The sequence below is a fragment of the Equus caballus genome, chromosome 2 (genome assembly GCF_041296265.1).
Source record: "Equus caballus isolate H_3958 breed thoroughbred chromosome 2, TB-T2T, whole genome shotgun sequence".
Classification (NCBI taxonomy): Eukaryota; Metazoa; Chordata; class Mammalia; order Perissodactyla; family Equidae; genus Equus; species Equus caballus.
In genome coordinates this window covers 42225581-42251722 of record NC_091685.1, presented here as the reverse complement: position 1 = coordinate 42251722, position 26142 = coordinate 42225581, and the positions used below count along the sequence as shown (strand labels likewise).

Here is a 26142-nt window from a genome sequence, read left to right as displayed (position 1 = left end):
ATGAAAGCTGGCTTGAAGGGGTGAGCACCTCGCCATCTGGCAGGCTGGCAGGTAGCTTAAGAGGTAGTCTGGCCCCAAACCTTTAACCAACAGTGATCATAACTAACGACCTATCAGATATCTCTGGGGGAAATGTTAATTAAAGATATAGAGTCCTTAGTAGTGGAAGTGGAAGCAGAGGCATAAAGATACAAAGAAATCAGAGATAAAACAGCTGAGGGAATAGTTAGAGGACTGGGGGCCAGCCCAGGCTGTTCAGTGCCTTGTACAGGAAAGGGACACTTTCCTTCAGTAAAAATTTATGTTAGTAAATTATCATCTGAACAACCTCATGTGGTGGCCCTGCCAGAGAGGAGGATCGCAGACTGAGGATGCCCCTCAGTCACACTCAGCGACCCACACATAAAAAAGGCAGAGGGGAGGGAAAGAGGAGTGAGGGGGCAAGAGGAACAATGTCTCTGGGTTTAATAAGGAGCATTCAGTTTAAATTCACCTGAATGATGTTTTCATATAGCAAACATCTTTTTAAATTAGTGGCCAGAGCCTACACATCCTATTAGGAACCAAGCACAGCTACTCTAACGTGGACACACCTCCCCAGAGTAGCCAGGTTCTGCCCACTGAGGGAGAGGTTTCCAGAGCCTCCCCAGGCAGTTTCTTTGAATTCATACACGCAGACACATGCCCACATTCTCACCTGCTCACACTCCCCCTGAACTGTATTCAGCCCACACAAGTTAAGCACCACCACCACTCCACCATCCCATCCCACCTCCAGAAGAAGTAAGGGGGTGGGGGGTGGGCGGCCTGATGGCATAAGGTTAGTTCAGCACGCTCCATTTCGGTTGCCCTGGTTTGAAGGTTCGGATCCCGGGCATGGACCTATACCACTCATCAGCCATGCTGTGGCGGCAACTCACATATAAAGTGGAAGAACACTGGCGCAGATGTTAGCTCAGGGCTAATCCTCCTCAAGCCAAATAAAAGGAGGATTGGCAACAGATGTCAGCTCAGGGCTAATCTTCCTCAGCAAAAAAAAAGAAGAAGAAGAAGAAGTAAGGGGGTCAAGAATTCGACCTCTGGGAGCCTGGAGGACAGGTATAGGTGTCAATGAATGTGGACATGCCTGCTCTGCTGAGTGAGTGTGTGGCTGTGTGTGCTAAAATGGATTTTTTATAGAAGTGGCTCTCCCCTGCTACTCCAGGGCTCTGTCTAGAGATGCTGCATGGCCATGCTTGCTCACAAGCTCTCTTTCAAGTTAGTCCTGACTCACGATGTAAATACTGTCCCCTTTAAAGTGATGCCCTATGCGACATACAGCCTAAACAACCATGAACAACCCTGACACTAGGGTATGGCTCAACAAACTCTTCCTGCTGAGTAGGCAACAAGGTAACCTGGTCACTAAAGCTGGATGGGATCCATATCGTTAACAGTATTGCAGCATCCCTGAGGCCCAGCAGAACCTGGGGTTCTTGCTCTTCTGTGAGGCCTAGCTCTCAAGGTTTATATTTCTGTTCCATTTTACCCCAATACATGAGATACCCTACAAGACTTTCTGTTCCTTGCAACCAAATAAGCCTAACCAAAACCTTTACCAATCACACACATAACTAGTTTAAAATTAGGCCATGACCCATGGCTTCAATTTCTGATGCAAAAGCCCAACACAAAGAGACTATGAGGATTCCTCAAATACCAAGTGGTCTATGACTTAGAGAGCATATCATTTTGTAACATAACCTTATAAAGAAAAATTTCAGTTAAATATATCGCTTATGGTTGCTGATATATTGGCAAATTTTACCAAACAAAAACAACTATTTTACACTGGCACAAATAGGTCATTTTCAAAAAAACTCTTAAATTAGCAGTCCTATCTGACTAGTTACCTAATATACAGACACATCTACATCTTACATTACTTGGCACACCAACAAGTTAGTTATACAAATCACAATTCCAACCAAAACTCCAAGCCAGTAAATATATTTAGTAATTGAGTATTTTTCAGTTATTTGTGGTCAAATGTTCATTAAAGTGGCTTAAGCAATCTTTAACAATTTTCTAACACATAAATGCTCATTTCTCTTCATTATTTAAAGAACACAAAACTCTGTTAGATAAGAAACCAAGCACAAGCCAACAGGCTCACCAAAATCACACTTAAATAGGACAAGTAAAGCTACAAATTTGGAATAATTACCAAGATACTAATAATTAACAATCACTTAACTATGATTCAAGAGGAACTTCTAGTTGTTGAAAAACCCTATCATCAACTAGGGCACAGCATTATCAGAAACTGATTATGTAAGACAACAGTGTATTGTTTAGGATGTGTGTACGTATAATGAAATTCACAGCTATGTTACACTAATGACTCACTTAAACATCTAAATTTTCTGCTATCTTAACCTTTAAATCAACTGCAAAAGCAGCTGCCAAAAGCAGTTAGTAGGAAACCACACAATTCCCAAAAGAACTTGGTATATACAACTTATTTTACTACTTAAATGTTTTTTTGATTACTGAGATTTGAACAAGATGTTAAAGATTCAAAACTAATTTTAAAAATAATGGGTACCTACTAAATCCATACTAATATTCAATGTACACTGGTTTTTAGAAAGGCACAGGTCATATTCTTGTGTGTTTTTATAGCACCTGGCATATTTCTGTTCAATACTACATATAATTATTGCACGACCTGACAGTGATTACTATCCTACTTTTTAAGAACTTTTTGACTGACTGATAAGTCAAAGTTGGAAAAGTAACTGGTGCATTTATTTCTTGATTTGGATTACCTTTTTGCTGTGAATTGGTTCTCAGTTACTCTAGTTACCTTGCAACAAACAGACACCGACAGAGAATATATTGGATTGAAATTACCTGACTATATTCCTATTGAATAAATAATACATTTGAATTGCTCACATTTCATTGCAAAAGATACACAATTCTAGAGATACACTCTAAATTTTGAAAGCAAAGTGAATCAGAAATCACATTCCTAAGAGAAGCTAGTCTGGAACAGAAGATGTTTACTCTATACTGAATCCCCCTTGCTACTACAAACCTCTCTGATAGTTCATTACAACAAAACAAATGAGATGGGGTAGGCTGTGTGATAATAAAAATCCTTTCAGGCATTTATCAAGTAGATTCTCTCTGAAACTACAGCTTGATTTAGAAGGCTTTGAACAGGAATTCAGCCTTCTGTGTTAATCTGTGTACACACTCATTTCACATTTTCTCTCACTTCTACTTTTTTTAATCTCATCTATAGAATAAGTCAACCTATCAGACTTAATTTTATTTACGTTTATACGACTGTTGAAAACAACACTATTGCAATGCAACACTATTACATATCAAAATCTCTGATTTTAGTGAGCTTCTCTCCTACGCTCCACCATCCCTCTCCCCCACCTCACCCTCCACTCCCATTAAATCCTGGAGGAAAACCTCCGGGTCCAGTGCTAAAATTTTTCTTTTCTATAGCGTAGGTCTATTTGGCTTTTTACTAATGATACTGAAAACTTTTTAAAGACTGATAATGTATGTACAGTTTCCAACACCAAGAATACAAATAAGCCCCCTTATTTTGTTTAATATTTCAAGACAAACTATATTTCTCAGAAGAGAATCAATTTAAAACAGTCCTTGGAAGTCACAATGTATAAATACTTGTTATAACAGAACAAATTAACGTCAAGACACAGCCAATAACGGAAAAAGGCTCAATGTAACTGCCTGTCAAAGGGCTTCTGTATTAGCAGCTCAGGGAAGCAGCATTTGCAGGAAAGCACTACAAGTGCCTTCAAAAGAAAATCATTAGGCCCCAGCCGTTAATCCCCTCCCCCATCCTCTCCATCTGGATCCTTCAAAGCAATTAACCAGTAGAAGGTGCTATTCTGCAACCTACACATATTTACACCAACCTCCATAGGTGGCTCAGAGCTGGGTTCAACCCAGGTGGACTCTCTCAGCCTATTCCCTGTCCAGTGTTCAAGGAAGCCTCTACACCAGCCCCCAAAGCAGAAAACCAGATCTTTTCTTATAACCTGTAATTCCAAAACAAAACAAAACAAAACAAAAAACACTGACAGCTCAGTAGCCAGCATACCTGACTATCAAACCATCAGACCACTAATATCTCAAGACACACACGCACACTTTGCTAAACATTAACCTCAAATATGATCTTTAGAATCTTAACTGAGACGACCTACTTCTGCCTGGAAAAGACAGCCTTGATCACATTCACTACAGTAAGAGTCAATCGAACAAATCAGTCCCCAACAAAGTCAGGGGCAATGAGGAATACGAAAGCTGACTGTAAGGCCACGACACATACAGACGGATTTTTATCTTTACATACACAAAAAAGACAGCAGCAGAAACCAGGGCTGCAAAGGGAAGAAAGGGAAGTGGTGAAGAGTAGTCTCTGAACATGCTTTTGAGTGTCCTTTAGTTTCCAATGTACTCTTCTGCCTCTTAGAAGGTTGCAGGAAAGGCCAGACATGAGATGGGTGAAAGCAAGCTGAAAAAGAAAAGCAACCACCCTTCCCCCATCTTCTCTCCTCTCTCCCAAAAAGAGCTGTTTGTGCTAACCTAGTCCCAAATATGGGAGAGAGAGAATGAATGTGTGTATGGAAGAACAATGAGCTCTCAGCCTGGTATTGTGTGTGTGTGTGTGTTGTCTGTGTGTCTGACTCTGCCCCTTCTCCCTTCGACCTCAACAACAGGGAGAGCTCAAAGGCAGCTTTCCATCCAGCCTGGGCCATCAAAAGCAAAACTGGTTTATAATTTACGGGGGAATTAACTCAGGAAGCAAATCCATGGAAGGAAATAGCTACCCAAAGATGATTTTATTATTGTATAGATCCAGCCTCTCTCCCCTCCCCCAACAGACTGAGACTAAAGAAACCAGTGTACACCAGACAAAAAGGACTCTCTCTAAATAGAAAGCAATTATCAAAACTGTTTCAAATCTAAACACAGGATGCGTTAATTTATGTTACACCAAAATGTTTGTTACACCAAGTTTCCCTTTTACGTAGTTATCTCTTTTGTGTTTAAAAAATTGCTTTGGAGAAAGCTCTTTCAGGATTCACACAAAACTACTTTCTAAACGTACCTTAAAATAGCAACACATACTGAAACATTTAAAGCACCCAGTTTCTCAAGGACACATTTTGCTTAAATCAACGTTTGAAGTCTGTAATCCAGAAAAATTGTAAGCAAACCTTGGAAAAGAGGCAGAGGAAAATGACAATTCAACAATGAATCATTTTGTTTTCCTTTCAACAACTTCTCATGCAAGCACTTTCAAAGGAAACCTGCAATACCCTTTCCCCCTCCAAACACACACATACACACACACACACGCGCTACGTAAAACTACTACTCTTCTTTCCAAAACCTTAAAAAAATAGAGAAATAGAAGCCACTCTCCTTCACAGAGCAGAACTAAAACATGATACTAAGAACCCTATTCTGCTGCAAGTGATTTTCTGTTTCATAATTTAGTAATCACACAGAGCAGAGAACTAGAGATTCCGAACACAAAGAAGGACTCTTCTAATATGAAAATGATACTTTGAGGAAACTCCTTCCCCAAGACCCCCAAATCCACAAACATTCAAGAAATGTACAGTCTCACTGCTCGACTTCCTTTCCTGCCCCCAGTTCAACCAATAATTTAGTCACACGAAACAGTTTAACCTCAAGACAAGTCAACCAAGAGCATGAACAAGCAGCAGAGAAAGACCAGGGGTCAGCAGGCGAAGACAGTGACCTGGCCCGGACAGGGCCGAAGAAGTCCCCGGCCCTTGTGCCCTGCCGCCCCGGAGCAGGGACTCCGCGGCGACCCCCCTGCCCGCCCCGCGCCCGAGCCCAGGACCGGGGCCGGGAAAGAAGAGGGCGCCACGCGCGGGCAACTTGGAGACTTACCTTCCCGGATGCGCTACACCATCAATGGAGGTGTGCTCGGCGGCTCCCGGGACGGCGGGGACGGGCGGGAGGCCCGCGGGGCGGGGGCCGCGGGGCGCGGGCCGACGGGGCCGGCCGCGGGCAGAGCTGGGGGCTGAGGGGCTTCTCCCCGTGACCTTCCGCGCGGCCTGCGCTCGGCTCCCTGCTCCTAGCTCGGCCGACCCCTCAGGGGCGGGAGCCCAGGCTCATGTCTGGTTTTGTTTTCCCGAGGGCGAGGGGGGCTCCCTGAGGAGGACGGTGATTTTTTTGTTTTTCCTCAACTAGGAGAGAAAACGAGGCAGAGACGGTGTGGGAGGTGAGCGAGGGGCGAGGACGCGGGAGGCGGAGGCGGAGGCGGGGGCGAGACCCGAGGCGGGCGGACGTCTCGGGCGTGCGGGAGGAAAGGCGGCTGAGAGCGCGGGGGGCGGCTCGCGAGCGTCTGCGGGAGCAGCGGCGCCTCGGCGATGGTGGCCGAGCCGCGGCGGGGCTGCTGCACCGACCCGCCGCCCACTCCGCGCTCGGGCCCGGCCCACCTCGCAGTATCGCGCCTCGCCATTGGTGCAGCCCGGAGTGACGCGCTCGGAGGTCGGGCCAATGGGAGGTGGAAGGCGGGCGGAGGGGCGGGATTTCTGGTCCTTGTCTTTTTCTTTTTTTTTTTCCGCCCCCCGTCTTTCTAATAAAATGAGCAGACGAGCAAGAGGGGAGCGGCGGAGCTGTGCCGGCGCCGCGTCCCGGGCTCGGGTGCGCGCTCCAGGCGGCGGCCGGGCGGTGGGCTGGGCCCCCGCCGGGGCGCGTCTTTGTGCGGCCGGGGCCCCCGCGCGGGGCGGGCATGGCCCGGGGGCGGGATTGGCCCGAGGCCAGTTGCTCCGTTATTACCAGGGCCACAGTTTGCCTCTTCTGCCGCTTAAGACGCGGGTTCACATCCTTGGGGGGGGGGGGGACACAGAGTGGGTTCGAACGATTCGCTTAAGGACTCTCGAAATTCTGATGAGCATTAACGTTTCCAAAACAAGGCTATGGCGAGGAGATTAAGACAGAAAAAAGAAATTGGCAGATCGCGCTGGTTATTTGAAAAGATTAATAAAAATGAAAAGTCTCATCAAAGAATAAAGGACTAGAACCACAGACACAGAGGAGATTTTAGAAAGAGAGAGCAGCGTACACAACTCTATGCCGTAAGTTAAAAAAAAATCTAAAAAATAGAAAAAATCCAAATATCACCTTTTTTCTTTGATAAACATGGTGTTCTGTCCCACTTCCCAAAAGGCTGATAAATCACAGGGTCTATGAGGCTGTAAGGAGAGTGAGGGGCAGGGCAAATGCTCAAATTCTATTAAATATAATTTATAGGATTGAGGGGTTTGGAAATTTTAATTATGATTAGCAGTTTTTGAAATGCATATCATGTTTATTGAGTTCTTTCATAGAGGCTGGCATGAATCCAGGGTGAATCATCAACCTATTGTTGGTTTGTTAATATACTGTAACTGCTTATTGGTGTCCTTATCCCATGCACCCTTCCTGAAGGAGTTCAGATCTGTATATAATAGAATAATTAAGGGATAGAAGATAGTGCAAAATAATTCACTCATCTATTTCAAATAAGGTGATAATTTTTCTCTTTGGAATATCTACTCAGATTATAATTTCCACATCCAATAATTTCTTTTAAGAGTAATTTGACTACCAGATATTATTGGACTGTAACTCAAGAGATCTAAAACCAAATTGGTCTTTGTGATTACCTTTCTGAGTAACCCTGAGCAAGAAAAATGCTCTCTGCTGCAATTCCTTCAGCTATGACGTAGGGAAACTGGTTAATACTTCCTTATATGTCTAGTAATATGAGAACTGAATTTTACAACATAATAAATTCAATAAACTGCTTTCAACATCCTAGATATGGATGGAACTATTTGACATCAGTTTGGAAATAATGAGGGGTAAAGTGTGTTAGTTAGATGGCTTCAGTTTCCATCAAAACCTACATTTACAGGAGCACTATTTCTAATAAAGGTTCAGCTCTGTGGACCCACAGTATGGATCCTGCACTGCCATTCAGCAGGAAGGAGAGAGGCTCTCAAGATCAGGAAACATTTACTGTCATATTAGGGATCAGCATCATTTTCATTTATTTATAAAAATGTAGATTTGGAGGTCTTGAAATTCCACGTAGTTATAAAGCATAGAATTATGGTATTAAGCCATAGCATTAGCAAACTAGACCTGTTTAACTATAACAATCCCATACAAGAACTGTGGTCCAGCCATAAAGCTGGAGAGTTTGGCCTTCCTTCCAAGGATCTGAGAGGCTGATAATGTAATAACAATGTGTCGTAATAAAAACTATTAAACCATTGATTGAAAGCTTATTACATCCCAAGCGCCATGCAAAGCATGTTGCATTCCTTAGCGCACTTAGTCCTGACAACAGCACATGAAGTGTATTATTATTTTCTTAATTTTAAAGATCAAGAAACCGCGGGTTAGAGAAGTTAAATAACTTGCTCAGGGTGAAAGAGGTTAAACATATCTAGTGGGTTTTTTTCCCACAAGAAGTTAGAAAAAGTTTCCTTATTCTCTTTTCAGCAGGCTTTAGAAAATGAGGATTAGTTCGGTTATTGAATCTGAAAACATCAAAAGGACTTTTGTTAGTTATTTTATGCATCTTACTACTGGTAGAAATGATTTTATTTTGTCAACAGAGGTCACATCAGAGCTGTAATAGCATTATTTAAAAGAAGCCAGGAAAAGAGAGGGTTTATTTAATAAATGATATTCTGCCAACTAGATAGCTATGTAGGAAAACAGAAAAACAAAATTTAAAAACTAGATTCGTATTACTCCCAAATTTACAAATGGCTATTTTTTAAACGTAAAAAAATGAAACCACTAAACCACCATTTCTTAGGTTAAGTTAGTGGTATTTATTTTATTATTGTCCTCTATAACCTACGTATAGATTATGTACATTCTTTTGTATATGTCAGATATTTTATAATTCTTTAAAAATGAAACCGTAGAAGTATTAAAGGAATACTCCAAATTTTTCAAATCATGGATTCAGGAAGTTCTCTCTAAGCATGACAAGAAACCCAGAAGCCACGAAGGAAAAACACCAATATGTTTTACTGTGTAAATATTTTACATCTCTGTAAGGTATAAAAAACACCATAGAAAGGCAGGAAACAAGCAAATGGGGAAAATATGTTTGACATCTCTAATAAAAGACAAACTTCCTTAATACCAATAGCTCTTACAAATTTCTAAGAAAAAAAATCAATAGAAAAATGGACAAAATCCATGAATGAAAAGTTCACATAAAAATGTCTTCAATAAACATAAGATACAATCATAATGAAATAAAAGCAAATTAAAATCATCTCTCAAATTAGGAAATTTTTTTTACATAATATATTTTTACTTTATATTGAGGATGTGGGAAAACAGGCACTCATGCACTGGTAGTAAAAATGCAATCATTCCACTTTTCAGAACACAGTTTGGCACTATCTATGAAAACCTTAAATATCCATACCCTTTGACCCAGCAATTCTGCTTCTAGAAAACCATTCTACAAATAATCTTGCATAAGTCTACAAAAATATATACAAAAGGCTTGCGACATTATTTATAATTGTGAAAACCTGGAAAAACTCAAACACCCATCAACAAAGAATGTTTAAATAAATTGTGGGACAAACAGACAGTGGAATACCTCATGGCTTTCAAAAAGAATGTGGTAAATCTGAATTGATAAAGAATGATAACCAGGATTCAGTGTTTAAAAAGCCAGTCACAGAACAATTATGTAAAGTATAATTCTATTGTATTTTTAAGGAGACAAATTTGTATATGCTTGAAAATATCTAGAAACATATCCACCAGGAAAGTGGTTACAATGAGTCCACTGGGTGTGGAATGAAGACTGGGGAGGGAACAGGAAACTGACTTGACTTCATTCAACTCTCTTCTGTTTGATTTTTTCCTCTTCATATCAAGCATGTATAATTTTTATAATTTAAAAAAAGAATTCAAGTTCTTTGAACATATGGCTGGTAACTAGCCTTCATAATTCACCAGAAGTACTCAAGTTTTAGAACAAGTAAATTATTTTCCCCTAAAATGCCTTAAGCAGAACTAGGGTGTTTTATCAAGCCTGGTAACAGACCGAAGCCTGTTTCTAGGCATTTTCTTTGAAACTGCCTTCCAAATGTATGTAGTACAAATGCCAGCCAATAATGAGCTTCCACTATCTCTCATTGCACTTCTACAGGTTGAGCCATGGGCCATGCTGGCTGCTCCCTTCCCATTGTAGTACTTCTTTCTGCAGGCGCTTGGTGCTCACCTTGCATTACCCACAGTGGGTTTATGCTTTATAATTTGTTGTAAGTCAGAATCGCTTCTTCTCCAGGCTTTTCCCTCAAGCCAAATAAGTAACCCCTGGTAACTTTTGAAAGCCCCTGCACTGTATTGGAATGGAGAAATGGCTGATTCTTGGGCTTATTACAGGAGGCACATATCAGGCATGCAAACACATGCAGAGGGGAAACAGCTTTCCAAAAAAAAAAAAGGACCCAAAATCAGAAACCCTTTTCCTTTGTTTGGACATGACTGATTGTAGATAGCAATTACGAGTCTCATTTCAACTACAGACTCCAGTGAATTTTCTTTCAATCAAAGTCGATGTGGGTCTGTTTAGCAACACACTTACAGATGGATTTCAAGGAGACCCTGCTCCACTGAACCACATCAGATCCAGTGGAGCGACGCTCTTCTCTGCCAGCCGATGCCACAGCATGCTGTCCACAGACACTAGGATGCCTTTTGGATGAGATCTAAACCCAACATCTGACTTCTGACCACTGTGGTTATTGAAGTCTCACAGGGCTTTGTGAAAGAAGTGAGGGGAGGAGATACTGAATTTCAATGTCCTGGCCCAACTCCAGGGTTGATGGTTAGAGCCCTCCACCCTCGCCTGCCGCCGTCTCACTGAGACTCTTCCGCAGTCCCTGTTATAAACAGCGGGCCACTGTAACTGAGGGGTCCAGAGAGCCAGCCAGTTCCACCCTGGGGGAAGCTGCATTTCAAGATAAACATTTCCTCCGCATCTGTTGGTAGATTACTTAGGTTTAACTTGGAGGAAAGGTGTAGTTTTCTGGGGAGAATAAGGGCATAATCACGGAGAGTTAAATATTATCCACAAACCGTATTTTGTCTAAACGGTAAACAAAGAAGACTGGCATTGATCACAAAGAGACCTTCAGAAGAAGGAGTCCAAAGAAAATATATTTTTAGATTCTAACATTTTATTTGGGAGACCCAGAATTTAACCTTATAACATTGAGGTGTCAGGCACTATTTGTCACCAAAAATTCATTTTCTCGATCCAAGGGATATATATAAAGAGAGCAAACAGGCAAGTAACTCTCTAACCCAGAAGAAACAACTAAATTCACCCTCTGCCATCCAAGCCGTAGTGCCTAGGTTGGACATGTCTGGGGCACTCCCTTTAATGCCTCCCTCCTTTTCATTCAACACTTAAGGTATCTTAATTTCAAGATATCTACATCCCCGGTCCTTTCATCCCCAAATGTCTCTTTCTTAAACTCCAACTTCCAGAATAAATTCTGCTGTGTTGACTTTTTTTAATCTTAAAGCGAGCATTTTAATTCAGAAGCATCCAAGATGTCCTTCAATAAGTGAATGGAAACTGGTACGTCCATTCAATGGAATATTATTCAGCACTAAAAAGAAGTGAGCTATCAAGCCACATAAAAGCATGGGGGAACCTAAAAGGCATTACTAAGTGAAAGAAACCAATCTGAAAAGGCTACATACTGTATGATTCCAACTATATGACATTCTGGAAAAGGCAAAACTATGTCTGGAAAAGACATTGTGGGAAAAGAGGTTAAAAAAAAAAAACAGCGGTTGCCAAAGATAGGGGAATGGAGAGATGAATAGGTGGAATACAGGGCATTTTTAGAGCAGTGAAGCTATTGTTTGATGCTGTAAAGTGGATACATGTCATTAAATGTTTGTCAAAACCCATAGAATGTACAACACAGGAGTGAACCCTAATGCAATCACTATTGTGTCAATGTGGTGTTGTAACCCTAATGTAATCACTGTTGTATCAATGGTTCATCAGTTCTAACAAGTGGATCACACTAATGCAAGATGTCAATAATAGGGGAATCTGGGGTAGGGGTGAAGGAGTATTTAGGAACTCTGTACTTTCTGCTCAATTTTCCTGTGAACTTAAACTGCTCTAAAAAATAAAGTCTAGTAGTTTTTTTTAAAAGAGCATTTTAGTTCTGTTCTTTGCATTGTAAAGAATGGAGACTCACTCCACGTCTCAAGTAACAGGAGATTTATGTGAGGACGTTCCTATATGGAAGCCCAGGCAAAGCTGAACCATGTGACATCAGGAAAAGAAGGGACTAGAAGTGGGGCCATGGGAAGGTGAGGACGCCCAGCTCTCTCCATTAAGATCACTGCCACTGTTCTCATCTTTCCCACCAGCTGGCCTCCTCACCCTTTGTCATAGAGCTTTTCTTCACTTCAAAGCATCTGCTTTCTCATAATTTCAACTCCCTCCTAATCGCCGCTTGCATGTGGCCTCTCACAGCTTCTCTGGTTTTTCTGTAGCTTATGACTTATCTGCTACAGCTGCTTCTGTTGACTGCCTCATGACTTCAGTATTTCCTACTTAAAATTCCTGGGAGGGAAAACCGGTTAGCCCAGTTGAGCATTTCAGGCCCAGCCCCATCCAGCAGAGGGGTGAAGGGAGTCCTGTACTGTAAAACCTGGTGCTGGGGTGGCTGCTTCCTCAGGCACCGTGGCAGGGCGGCTTCCCTTCAGAAGCGCCCAGGCTGTGGCGGTGTTCTTGATGTGCCTTACACGAATAGAGTGCTTTTGGAATGGCTCATGTCAAAAAAAATGATGAAAGTAAAATTGAATCTTAGCAACTAAGTATTTCAATATTTTTTTTTTTTTAAAGATTTTATTTTTTCCATTTTCTCCCCAAAGCCCCCCGGTACATAGTTGTGTATTCTTCGTTGTGGGTTCTTCTAGTTGTGGCATGTGGGACGCTGCCTCAGCGTGGTCTGATGAGCAGTGCCATGTCCGCGCCCAGGATTCGAACCAATGAAACACTGGGCCGCCTGCAGCGGAGCGCGCGAACTTAACCACTCGGCCACGGAGCCAGCCCCCAATATATTTTTTATTAGTTACCTTCAAAGGGGCATTTTACTAGTTACCTTTAAAGGGGCATTTCTTATAGAGAAACTCCAACGGCCTTTCTTTTCTTTTCTTTTTTTTTTGAGGAAGATTAGCTCTAAGCTAACATCTGCCGCCAATCCTCCTCTTTTTGCTGAGAAAGACTGGCCCTGAGCTAACATCCGTGCCCATCTTCCTCTGCTTTATGTGTGGGACACCTACCACAGCATGGCTTGATGAGCGGTGCCATGTCTGCACCCGGGATCTGAACCGGCAAACCCGGGGCCACAGAAGGGGAACATGTGCACTTAACCGCTGTGCCACCGGGCCACAACCTTTCTTACAGAGAAAATCCAAAAGGAGCAGACCACAAGCTACAGAATGTTTGTGTTCTCTTAATCAATAAAAATCCCATAGGAATGATGCCTGAAACACATCCCCCCAAAAGGCCATCCACCAACCCCCAGAAGAGCCCCGTTACCTTCAAACTAACAGCCCATTCTTACTGCACTCAAGGAGAAGAAGAGAAAACCAAGAAAAACCATGATGGGTCTTCGCTTTACACGGAAGCAACATCTACCCCATCTCACCTAGTAATATGCGACTAATTTTAATCCCAGGGTGGAAGAAATAGCCTAGAGTTAGTGAGCCAGGGAGAGGTGACAAAGTGACTTTCTCCCAGGACAGAGAAACTTTGGGTAAGTTGATTACCACAAATAAAGGAAACAAGTCGCAGTCTCCATAATTAAGAATAAAATGGAGGACTCAAGAAAGTAATCAAAGCAACAGGGTTATAGATTGTGGCCCTGAGAGGTTCAAGACATATGAACTAACACACCCACGTGATAGAGAAAACCAAGCTGATAGTTACCCAGTTGTGTTTTACAAAATCTTACATGTCAATTATACCTTAATAAAAAAAAATAAATTTAAAAAAATGTTTTAATCTTACAGATTTTTTTAAACTTCTTTTATGAGCACGTGATAATATACTAATGAAAATGCACTCCCACACCCAATATAGAAATCAAATAGTATGTGAAATGCAAAACTAAAGAAATTTTAGAATAAAATGTATGAGTTGTTGAACAAGACCCAAAAAGCACAAACTGCTCAAAGACGTATTTGACTAAAATAATATTAAAGACTCCTTATGATAAGTTATATCAACATAAGTGAAAGTCACAGGCTGGGAATAGATCATTGTTATTTCCATAACCATGAAAGGGTTAGTGATCAGAATATATAAAGAAAGTTTATAAATCTATTTGAAAAAAGACAAACCAATAGAAAAGTAAGCAGAGAATAAGAACAGGTAATCCACGGGAGAATCTGTCTGTCCAGTAAACGTAAAAAGATGTTCAATTACTCCTGGCTTAGTTCTTGACGGAACTTCTATAGAAAGAAGATTCTTCTAACAACTTAGCTTGTTTTGTGCATGCATGTGTATGTGTGTGTGTGTTTTAATTGTGGTAAAACATACATAACATAAAAAGTACCCTCTGAACGTTTTTAAGTGTACAGCTCACAAGTATTAAGTATATTCACATTGTTGTGCAACCAATCTCCAAGACTTTTTCATCTTGCAAAACTGAAACTCTATGTCCATTAAACGACAAATGGCATTTCCCCTTCCCAACCCCCTGCTCCGGCAGCCACCATTCTTTCTGTCTCTGAGTTTGACTACTTTTGATTCCTCGTGTAAGTGAAATCAAACAGCATTTATGTTTTTGTGACTGGCTTATTTCACTTAACATGATGTCCTTATATTAATTTGCTGTAGCTGCCATAACAAAATAGCACGGACGGGATGGTTGGTTTAACAACAGAAATTTATTTTCTCACACTTCTGGAGACTGGAAGTCTAAAATCAAGGCGCCAGCAGGGCTGGTTTCTCCTGAGGCCTCTCCCCTTGGCTTGCAGATGGCCATCTTCTTGCTGTGTCCTCACATGGCCTTTTCTCTGTGTGTGTGCATCCCTGGTGTCTCTTCCTTTTCTTATAAGGACACCAGTTCTATCAGATTAGGGCCCCACCCTTATGACCTCACTTAATCTTAATCACTTCCTTAAAGGCCCTGTCTACTAATATAGTCACGTTGGGGGTTAGGCCTTCAACACATGAATTTTGGGGGAACAAAATTCAGCTTATAACAGTCCTCAAGGTTTCATCCATGTTGTAGCATGTGTCAGAATTTCTTTCCTTTTTGAGGCTGCATAATATTCCATTATGTATATATACATACCCCATTTTATTTATGCATTCATCCGTTGATGGACATTTGAGTTAATTCCAACTTTTGGTTATTGTGAATAATGCTGCTATGAAAATGGATGTACAAATCTCTCTTTTTTTGGCATATACTTTTGTGCAAGTATCTCTTTGAGATCCTGCCTTTGATTCTTTGGGGTATATACCTAGAAGTAGTATTCGTGGATCATATGGTAATTCTATTAATTTTTTGAGGAACTGCCGTACTGCTTTCCATGGCAGCTGCAGCATTTTACCTTCCCACCAACAGTATACAAAAGTTCCAATTTCTCCACATCCTTGCCAACATTTGTCATTTTCTAGGGTTTTTTTGGTTTTTGGGTTTTTTTGAGGAAGATTGGCCCTGAGCTAACATCTGCTGCCAATCCTCCTCTTTTTGCTGAGGAAGACTGGCCCTGAGCTCACATCCATGCCCATCTTCCTCTACTTTATATGTGGGACGCCTACCACAGCATGGCTTGCCAAGAGGTGCCATGTCTGCACCTGGGACCCGAATTGGCAAACCCGGGGCCGCCAAAGTGGAACGTGCACACTTAACTGCTGCACCACCCAGCGGGCCCTGGTTTTTTTTTTATAGCAGTCATCCTAATGAGTGTGAGGTGATATCAACAACTTAGCTTCTTGAACTTGAACTTCTCTTCTCCAATGATCTTAGTCTTTACCTTTACCCCAAACCTTATATTTCCAAAATCTATCACCCCTACCTAATTTCAGTGTCAAGCATCCTGTCCTCCAGGCACTCCTTCAGGCTAGTTTGTCATCCCTCCATTATCCTAATTCCAATAACACTTTGATCCCAGTGGAATATCTAACGCAGTGATCCTACTGCCTTTTCACCTTTAAGGATTATCTGGGTCCTTAAATTCAGAGGGACTCACCCCTTTGAGGATCTAAAGAGATGACATACATAAACACTGTGCTCACTTGCATTTCCACTTGCCCATTTCTTTTTTTCTCTTTTTCTCCCCAAAGCCCCCCAGCACATAGTTGTAGATTCTAGTTGTGAGTGCCTCTGGTTCTGCTATGTGGGACGCCGCCTCAGCATGGCCTGAGGAGTGGTGCCATGTCCTCGCCCGGGGTCCGAACCGACGAAACCCCAGGCCGCTGAAGCCAAGCCTGCGAACCCAACCACCTGGTCATGGAGCCGGCCCCTGCCCGTTTCTTTTGCCTTAACAACATTTCAAACTGTTTGAATTAATATGGCAGAACAAAAAATATCTTTTACCTAAAGTTATTAAAATACTTCAAATCAATTTCTATCTCATGTAGAATAAGTGCTTTGTCATATAGTGTCTACATTAATTAATATTAATACAGATTAAAATAGACAAATAAATACTAAGTATGCAAAGCTACAGGCATTGTTTTAATTTTAAATTTTTTCTGAGAATATGTGGTTGGACCATATGTCTTCCTAAGACAAAATCTGAATTTGTCCTAATACCATATCCCCGTGACTTGATGCCCTCCCCCCTCCATCTCTGTTTACATTCCGTGGTCAATCACTGTGCGCTCTCCCTTGTATACGCTGTCAGCAACTTTCACCCTCTCACTTCCTAATAGTCCCTGGGCAAAACCACAACCCTGCTTACTGCCTACTAGGCAATGCACCTGTCCAGCCAAATGAGGCTGGCATCACACCACCTGGTTTCATTTTAAATTCATGACCACAAACCTCAAGCGGAGTCCTACTGCCCTCGGCAATCATAACAATACTTACCCAGGTTAATTTCTCTCCCAGTTTTCCAGCCAGTTATTTCACATCCTCTCCTCTCTGCTCAAACCTCCAACACCTCCTCCCTTCTTTCTGAGTTCATCATGGATATTGACATGATCAGCAGAGAAACTCTGCAGACTGCCCCCTCCCCACATCTATCTATCCATCTCTAAACCTCAACACTCTGGCTTCACCGCCTGCTATTATAGATGAATCATCTGTGGTCTTATCAAAGCCTAGCCCTCTGCTTTACACTTGATCCCATCGCCTCTCATTCCTCAAGGATATCACTCAGTAATTCTCTTCTCTCTCTGCCATATCGATGTTTTTTTTTTTTCCTGAGGAAGATTTGCCCTGAGCTAACATCTGGTGCATATCTTCCTCTTTTTTTTTTGGTGAGGAAGCTTTGCTCTGAGCTAACATCTGTGCCAGTCTTCCTCTATTTTGTATGTGGGTTGCCACCACAGCTGGCTTGACCTGTGTTGTAGGTCCACGCTTGGGATCTGAACCCGCAAACCTGGGCCACCAAAGCGGAGCACGCTGGACTTAACCACTACACCATGAGGCTGGCCCCGAATCTTCCTCTTTTTGCTGAGGAAGATTTGCCCTGAGCTAACATCTGTTGCCAATCTTCCTCTTTTTGTATGTGAGCTGCCACCACAGCATGGCTGCTGACAGGTGTGTGGTGTAAGTCTTTGCCCAGGAACCAAACCCAGGCTACTGAAGCAGAGTGCACTGAACTTAACCACTAGCCCACCAGGGCTGGCCCTGCCACATCAATTTTTTGCTGTCTGCTGGGTCATTCCCACTGGAATACAAATAAAATGTTTTTTTCTTCCATTGTAAGCCTTCTGTTCACTATGCTTTATGTGTTATCTAGTTCTCTATTTCTTTGCTCCCTTTTGCAGCAAAACATCTTCAAAGAATGGCCTGTACTTGTGTCTCCAATTCCTTTTTTCCCATTCTCTTTTTTTTTTTTAAAGATTGGCACCTGAGCTAACTACCATTGCCAATCTTTTTTTTTCTTCTTCTTTTTCTCCCCAAAGCCCCCTAGTACACAGTTGTGTATTCTAGTTGTGAGAGCCTCTGGGTGTGCTATGTGGGACGCCACCTCAGCATGGCCCAATGAGCGGTGCCACGTCTGTGCCCAGGATCCGAACTGGCGAAACCCTGGGCCACCGAAGCGGAGCGCGTAAACTTAACCACTCGGCCATGGGGCTGGCTCCTCCCATTCTCTTTTAAAACTACTCCATTGTCACTTTGCCTCAACCTCTCCACCAAAGCTTTTCCTACTGAGGTCACCAATGAGCTTCACGTTGCTGATAACAAGAGCCACTTCTCAGTCCTCCACTTTCTTTATCTATTGGCAGCATTTGATACAACTGATCACTGCCCCATCCCCGACAGACTTTCTACTTTGCTGCCAGGATGTTAAATCCTTTTGGTTTCCTCTCACCTCACTGGTGACTCCTTCTCAGTCTCTTAATGATTCTTTCCCTTCTCCCCAGACTCTGAATGTTCTCCCCAGGTTCAGTCCTTGATCTTTTCTCTGCCTATACTCAGTCCCATGTTGATTTCATTCACTATCATGGCTTTAAAGACTGTCCAATTGCTGATGATTCGCAAATGTAGTTCTCCAACCCAGACCTCTGTCCTGAACCCCAGACTTATTTAGCCACAGCCAACTCAACATCTCCACTTGGATGTCTAATAGGTGTGTCAAATTTAACATGTCCAAAACTAACTGCCCCACCTGAGGTCTTCTCCATCTCAGTCACCGGCAGCTCCATCCTTCTTCCAGTGGCTCAGATGAAAACCCTCAAGTCTCTCACACCCACACCCAATCCATCAGAAAAATACTGCTGGCCCTACTTTCAGACAATGTCTGGAACTCCACCACTACCATCCTAGTCCAAGTCACTGTCATCTCTTGCCTGAATTATTGCAACAACCTCCTAACTGCTGGCCTCCCAGCCCCTGCCCTTGTCCACTGGATGGTCTCTTCTTGACATAGCAGGCAGCAGTTCTTTTCAAGTATATATTAGATCATGTCACTCTTCAGCCCAAGACCTGATCATGACTCTGTATCAGTCAAGATGACCCAGGCTATGTTGTGGTAACAAATAACCCCAATATTTTGACATTAAAATAAGAATCATTTCTTTCTGATGCACCAAGTCCTCACAATGGCGTATGGAACTATGCATTAGCAGCCCCCGCCCATACCTCTTTGACCTCCTGCTCTCTCCCAGATACAATTGCACCTGAGAGCCTGCTCCTCTTCCTGCACAGCTCTTCCTTTCAAATATGATCATGTTTAATTCCCTCACTTTCTACCCTGACCACTTTATTTAAAATTTCCATCTGCTCCTTCTTTGTTCCCAGTTCTCGTGCCATCCCACTCTCCACACACACACCTGCAGGAAAACTTCACGAAGCCAGGGAAGGCAGATGCTTCGTCTGTTTTGTCCCCTGATGTACCCCGTGAGCCAAGATTAGGACCTGGCACAAGGTAGGGGCTCAGGAAGCGCTGGTTGAATGAATGAACCTCACTAGTAGTTGGGAAAATACAAACTAAACCCACAAAACATTGTTTCACACCCATTAGATAGTAAAATGTACAAGTCTGACAATAACAAGCCCTGATGAGGATCTGGAGAAATGGAATTCTCCTGCACTGCTAGTGAGAGTGTACATTAGTACCATCGCTTTGGAAAGGAATTTGGCACTTGGTAGCCAAATCAAAGATAAGCATGAGCTGTTACAGTTAAGCAATTTTACTTCCTAGTATTTACCTAGAAGAAACTCTTCTACATGTGCCCAAGGAGGCATGGACGTAGATGTTCACAGCAGCATTGCTGAAAAGAAATTGGCAACAACTGGAATTTCCATCAGCAGGACACTTGAAAAATAATTATCATATACAACAGAATACCATACAGCAGTTAAAATGAATGAATTTAATTTATGCGTATTGACGTCCAGTCTCCAGTCTGTCATGTAAGAAGCTTGGAAGTCACTTTCATTCATGCTGTAAGAAAATAGCTGAACAAACCAAAAATCAACATCTGTTCTTAGATCCCTCAGGGAACTGAGGTCACAGGGCAAACTGCTGACCCAAAATTTGAAGAAGCAGACAGGTGGGTACAGAGAGTCACAACTTCCCTGAGTATAACCCTCCCCGGGAACCAGTCCAGGGTAGGAAAACCTACACTGTCACTGATGGACTGCTGGAGGCTCAGTATGGACAAGTCTGAGAGTTAAAAACTCCAGGGGAGCTCAGTCATCGGGGGTCCACCCCATACTTTTGGTGAGTTTTACCTCCAGGAGCCCCTACCAGGTTCTCATAGTGAAGATCTAGAGAAAAATCCCCTCATGCTTCCAGCAGAGAGAGGGGAAAAGGAGCCATTTTCCCTCAGAGATAATCCCAGAGCATTCTGTTCTTTTTAAAAATACCTGCTCTTGGGGCCAGCCCAGTGGTGCAGAGGTTAAGTGCCCACGTTCCGCTTTGGTGGCCCAGGGTTTGCTGGTTCGGATCCCTGGTGCAGACATGGCACCGCTTGGCAAGCCATGCTGTGGTAGGCGTCCCACATATAAAGTAGAGGAAGATGGTCATGGATGTTAGCTCAGCGCCAGTCTTCCTCAGTGAAAAGAGGACGATTGGCAGCAGTTAGCTCAGGGCTAATCTTCGTCAAAAACAAGCAAACAAACAAACAAACAAACAAAAAAACACCCTGCTCTTGGGGCCAGCCCCGTGGCCAAGTGGTTAAGTTCACATGCTCCGTTTCGGCGGTCTGGGGTTTCGCCAGTTCGGATCCTGGGCATGGACATGGCCCCAGTCGTCAGGCCATGCTGGGGCATCATCCCATATACCACAACCAGAGGCACTAACAACTAGAATATACAACTATGTACTGGGGGGCTTTGGAGAGAAGAGGAAGAAAAAAAAGAAGATTGGCAACAGATGTTAGCTCAGGTGCTGATCTTAAAAAAAAACAAAAAAAATATGCTCTCAAAAAAAGCTATTTCAGCAGAGCCTAACTCACCCCAGAGGTAGGGGAACACCCACAGGCAGCCCCCTCTAGCCTTCCGGCCTCACCTGAGGCGGGGAGGGAACTGGGAGGCACTGGTGAAGGCACGGCCCATGGGCACAGGCTTACTAAAGGACTAAAACCTAATCATCCACTTCTACGCATATCATGTTCTAACTGCAGAAAATCAAAGACAAAAAAATTCCTGAAAGAAGCCAGAGGGAAAAAACATCCTACCTATAGAGGAGCAAGGAAAGAATTACAAAGAACTTCTCTTCAGAAACCCTGCAGGCAGGAAGAGGAAGGAATTAATATTTGAAGTGTTGCAATAAAAAAACCCACCAACCTAGAATTCTGTACCCAGGGAAATTATCCTTCAAAGTCAAAGAGAAATAATAACTTTCTCAGACAAACAAAAATTGAGGGAAATTTGTTGCCAGTAGCCCTGCCTTGCAAGAAATGTTAAAAGAAGTTTTAGAATGGGGCTGGCCCAATGGTGTAGTGGTTAAGTTCATGCGCTCTGCTTCAACAGCCCAGTGCTCACGGGTTTGGATCCCAGGTGAGGACCTACACACTGCTCATCAAGCCACGCTGTGGCAGCGTCCCACATGCAAAACAGAGGAAGACTGGCACAGGTGTTAGCTCAGGGCCAATCTTCCTCAGGAAAAAAAAACAAAACAAACTTCAGAGAGAAGCAAAATTATATTGGTCAGAAACTCAGATCTACAAAGAAATCAAGAGCATTAAAGAAAGAATAAAAAGTGAAGGTAAAATAATTTACATGTAGGATATGAAGAGAAAAACAAAATCTAAGGATAGGGTAATGTTGAAGGAAAAAGGCAATTTGCAAAAGGACGTTTATACAATGACACCATTTATATGAATTATAAAAACATACTAAATAATGCCCTATATGTTATATGAATACATATATAGATGGCAAAAATATTAAAAAATTCTCTAGAAAGAGTCAAACCTACTTCAGGATAGGTTACCTCAGCGGGGTGGCAGGAATGTGGCATGAAAATAATCTTTTGGTTGTATTTGCTACATTTTATTTCTTTAAAAAATATTTGAAGCAAATATGAAAAAAAGAACACTTTCAAAATCTATTCGTCTATCTTCTATACTTAACTTGTTAAAGAAAAGTTTTTAAAAATATTCAAGAAAACAAATACTAGCCACAGAATCCCTGTAATATTACAAAAAGCCACTTTCTCTTTCTCCTCCATAATTGTGAAGACCAGTCTTGGCACTCAATTTGCAAAGACCTTTTCTGCAGTGGAGGTAAGCTCAGCAACATTGGAGAAGTGACAAGTGCCCTTTACCCGGTAAACAAAGGTTCCATTGGCTTTTCATAGGATCTCATATTCTCAAAGCTGCATTCAAACTGGGATTTAAGATCCCGTTTAGGAAACAGCTCTTTGAAATGTATCCCCATCCAGTATGCAGACATTTTCACCCATCTTCAGTCCCCAGGCAAAGGTTTTGGTATCAGTGCTTCCAATCACCCTGGATGGGCTGCTGACAGCTAATACCTTCAGTGTGTATCACCTTTTTTTAACTGATATTTTGATCCTTTGGAGATAAATGTAAACAGCTACAAATCAATGAAATGGTATTCACAGAAGTAAACAAGAAATGGTATAGCAATTGTCACATTTAGTCAAGGCCATTAGTGCTGTTGTAGGCACATAGGATGGTGTGACCGTACGAATATCTTTAAACGCAAGGTGAGAAAAATACAAAGTTAACATTTTAACTTTGTTAAAAATACAAAGTATTTCAAATCTATTAAAATTTATCTTAGAATCTTTTAAAGTTTCATTAGGGTAGCATCCTCAAAATCACCTAGTCAGAGTCTTTGGTCTCAGGATCTCAGACGTTACTGGTGACTGTTTGGGTTGAACTGCGTCCCTCAAAAAAGATCTGTTGAAGTCCTAACCCTACTACCTCGTAATGTGACCTTGTTTGGAAATAAGGTCATTGCAGAGGTAATTAGTTGTTAAGATGAGGTCGTACTGGAATAAGGTGGGTACCTAATCCAGTATGACCAACATCCTCATAAGAAGATGCCAACGCGAAGCATGGCTGGCCGTCGGCAGGAGCTAGGAGAGCAGCACGGGACAGATTCTCTCTCCAAGTCCTCTAATGGAACCAGCCTTGCCAACACCTTGATCTTGGACTTCGAGCCTCCAGAACCGTGAGACAATGAATTTCTGTTGTTTTCAGCTGCTCAGTTTGTGGTCCTTTGTTACAGCATCCTTAGGAAACTGACAGAAAGACCCCAAGAGCTTGTGTTTAGGTGGGTTTTACCTTCTGATGTTTATTGCATTAGGTGACTTTGAAACACAAGAATGTCCAAGCACATGTGCCATTAGCTGTCAGAGCAATGATGTCATCGTACGTCACGAGGCCTCTGGAAAACTCCAGTGTACACTCTCAACAGGATGAGAGTGAAAAAGACGAATAACATCTTAGTTTGTTGTGAGAGTAGTTTTGACCTTGTAGACCCCCAAAAAAGGCTCCCTGGACCTAGCTTTGAGAACTGCTGTCTACTCCAAGTCCCTTCTTCTATATCTTTTCTTTTCTTCTTCTTCTTCTTCTTTTTTTTTTTTTGCTGAGGAAGATTGGCCCTGAGCAAGGATGTGTTGCCAATATTCCTCTATTCTGTATGTGGATCGCCACCACAGCATGGCCACTGATGAATGGTGTAGGTCTGCACCTGGGGACTGAACCCAGGCCGCTAAAGCAGAGCGTGCCAAACTTAACCACTAGGCCACAGGGCTGGCACCCTCCAAGTCCCTTCATTTTGACAGATGAGGAAACAGGCCCAAGGATGGCAGTGACCTCCCAGGTCTTGGCCTAACTAGAGTTTCAGCTGCCTGACTCCCTTGAAGGGGTTCCTAGAGTCACAGAGCCACAGAACAGATGTTTAGGGGAGGGGAAAAGGCAAGCAACTCATGTGAAGCCCACTAGTTAGTCTAAACCAGACACTGCTCTACACTTTGTTACATCACTAAGCACAGGTCCTTTAAATTGGCTTGTGCACAGCGCTCATTTATTTTATTTTATTTTTTATTTATTTTATATTTTTTAAGATTTTATTTTTCCTTTTTCTCCCCAAAGCTCCCTGGTACATAGTTGTATATTTTAGTTGTGGGTCCTTCTAGTTGTGGCATGTGGGATGCCGCCTCAGCGTGGCTTGATGTGTGGTGCCACATCCACGCCCAAGATTCGAACTGGCGAAACCCTGGGCTGCCAAAGCAGAGTGCGTGAACTTAACCACTTGGCCACGGGGCCAGCCCGATTTTAAAAAGTGATTTGAAGAGTGTGGTCCACGTTGTAAGAGACAAGAGTCAGCTCTTCTCCACATGATCTAAGGCAAGGGTTCTGATTCTGATGGCAAGGACTCCCAGGGCACCCAAGACCCCCCGAAGTCATAGGAAGAAAATATGAGTGTGTGTGCATATGTGTATGTACGTGTGTGAGCACCTGACACACACACAATTTTCAGGGGAGGATCCATAGTGCTTATCAGGTTTTCGAAGAGGGTCCGTGGCACTGGGAGAGGGAGAGGTCCTCCAAGGAGTGGCAACTTCAAGGCTTTCTCTCTCCACCGTGTGTGGACTTTGAAATTAAGCTGCTTCTCCCTTTCCTGCGCACGGGACAAGTCTTTCTGCATGGCTCTCCACTGACGTGTGGATGGGACCTCCCTCAGCCTTGAACTTTTCTCTCCACTGTCTCATGATGTGAAAACAGATGTGCATGAAACAGCCAATTCATTAAAAAGTCATATGGAGGACGACCTCCGCCTGTGATCACCATCAAATACCACAGTGATTCAGGGCTGCAGGGGCAGGAGCGGCCACCAAGAGGCGGAGCCCTTGTCCTCCTTTTCCTCTCTCAGTTCGGCCCAGAATGAACAAATGTTCGTATAAATACAATCCCTGTACCAATGACATTTAAAATGCTAAATATTTTAATATTTGAACATATGTTGGATGGATCTTGATGGACTAAATTCAGCTCTAGGTAACTAAAGTAAAATATTTCATACTGGAAATAAGCAGTCGAAAGTATACATATACATTTGAGAGAAAGAGAATCTGGGCTTTGCTCCTCCAGCTCTCTAAAGTTCCGTTTCACGATAACCAAGCACTTCAGCTGTTTGTCTTTGCATGTTCATTTTCATTGATCAGCTGCACTTCCCCAGATCACATTATTTTCGGAGGCTTTTGAGCAGAGAAAATTAGCAGATTGATCTCTCATCTAAACACCAAATATGCAACATAAAAACAATTTTTAAAAACCTTCAATTGAATAAATGTTTGAAATAACTCATCACTTATTTTGGTATATTTTGTGGTACAACAAAAAGATGTCATGGCCATTTCTGGAAAGGGACATTTATCTCCCAAGGAGCGTATTGGTTCACCTTCCAACTCACAAATGCAGAAACTGCTCCCGGCTCCTGAAGCTCTTTCCCCCGAGTGGGATCTATTCACACCACCCCCCTGCCGCCACAGATCCCCGCTTACATCTTCTCTCTATACCTGGCAGCAATAGAAAGTAGTTCATTCTTGGTTTTTATCTGGTAAAATATCACAGTTTAGGGGCTGGCCCCGTGGCCGAGTGGTTAAGTTGGTGCACTCCACGGCAGGCGACCCAGTGTTTCGTTGGTTCAAATCCTGGGCGCGGACATGGCACTGCTCATCAAACCACGCTGAGGCAGCGTCCCACATGCCACAACTAGAAGGACCCACAACAAAGAATATACAACTATGTACCTGGGGGCTTTGGGGAGAAAAAGGAAAAAAAAAAAATCTAAAAAAAAAAAAAATCACAGTTTAATGAAATTATTTTGGTCTGAGTCCAAAACAGTCTCTTCACGATGTCATAGAAGTTATAGGTTTTCTGAT

The 26142-nt window shown here is 42.6% G+C and overlaps 1 protein-coding gene and 1 long non-coding RNA gene across 7 annotated transcripts in view; one reads left to right on the top strand and one right to left on the bottom strand.

Moving 5' to 3' along the window:
• Positions 1–6510, bottom strand: part of RERE (arginine-glutamic acid dipeptide repeats) — a 402750-nt gene extending 396240 nt beyond the window's left edge. For 2 of the 5 annotated variants that reach the window (XM_023635850.2, XM_070260991.1), the window contains exon 1: positions 5962–6510. The gene's annotated coding sequence lies outside the window, so the exon portion shown is untranslated. The remainder of the gene's footprint in view (positions 1–5961) is intronic. The other 3 variants (XM_070260987.1, XM_023635853.2, XM_070260993.1) reach the window with 2 other exon arrangements.
• The window catches only part of LOC111772459 (uncharacterized), a 34261-nt gene continuing 13855 nt past the window's right edge, over positions 5737–26142 (top strand). Inside the window, exon 1 of one of the 2 annotated variants that reach the window (XR_011436564.1) lies at positions 5737–5991. This is a non-coding gene — a long non-coding RNA (uncharacterized lncRNA). Of the gene's footprint in view, positions 5992–6770; positions 7155–26142 lie in introns of those variants that run through there. The other variant, XR_011436562.1, reaches the window with a different exon arrangement.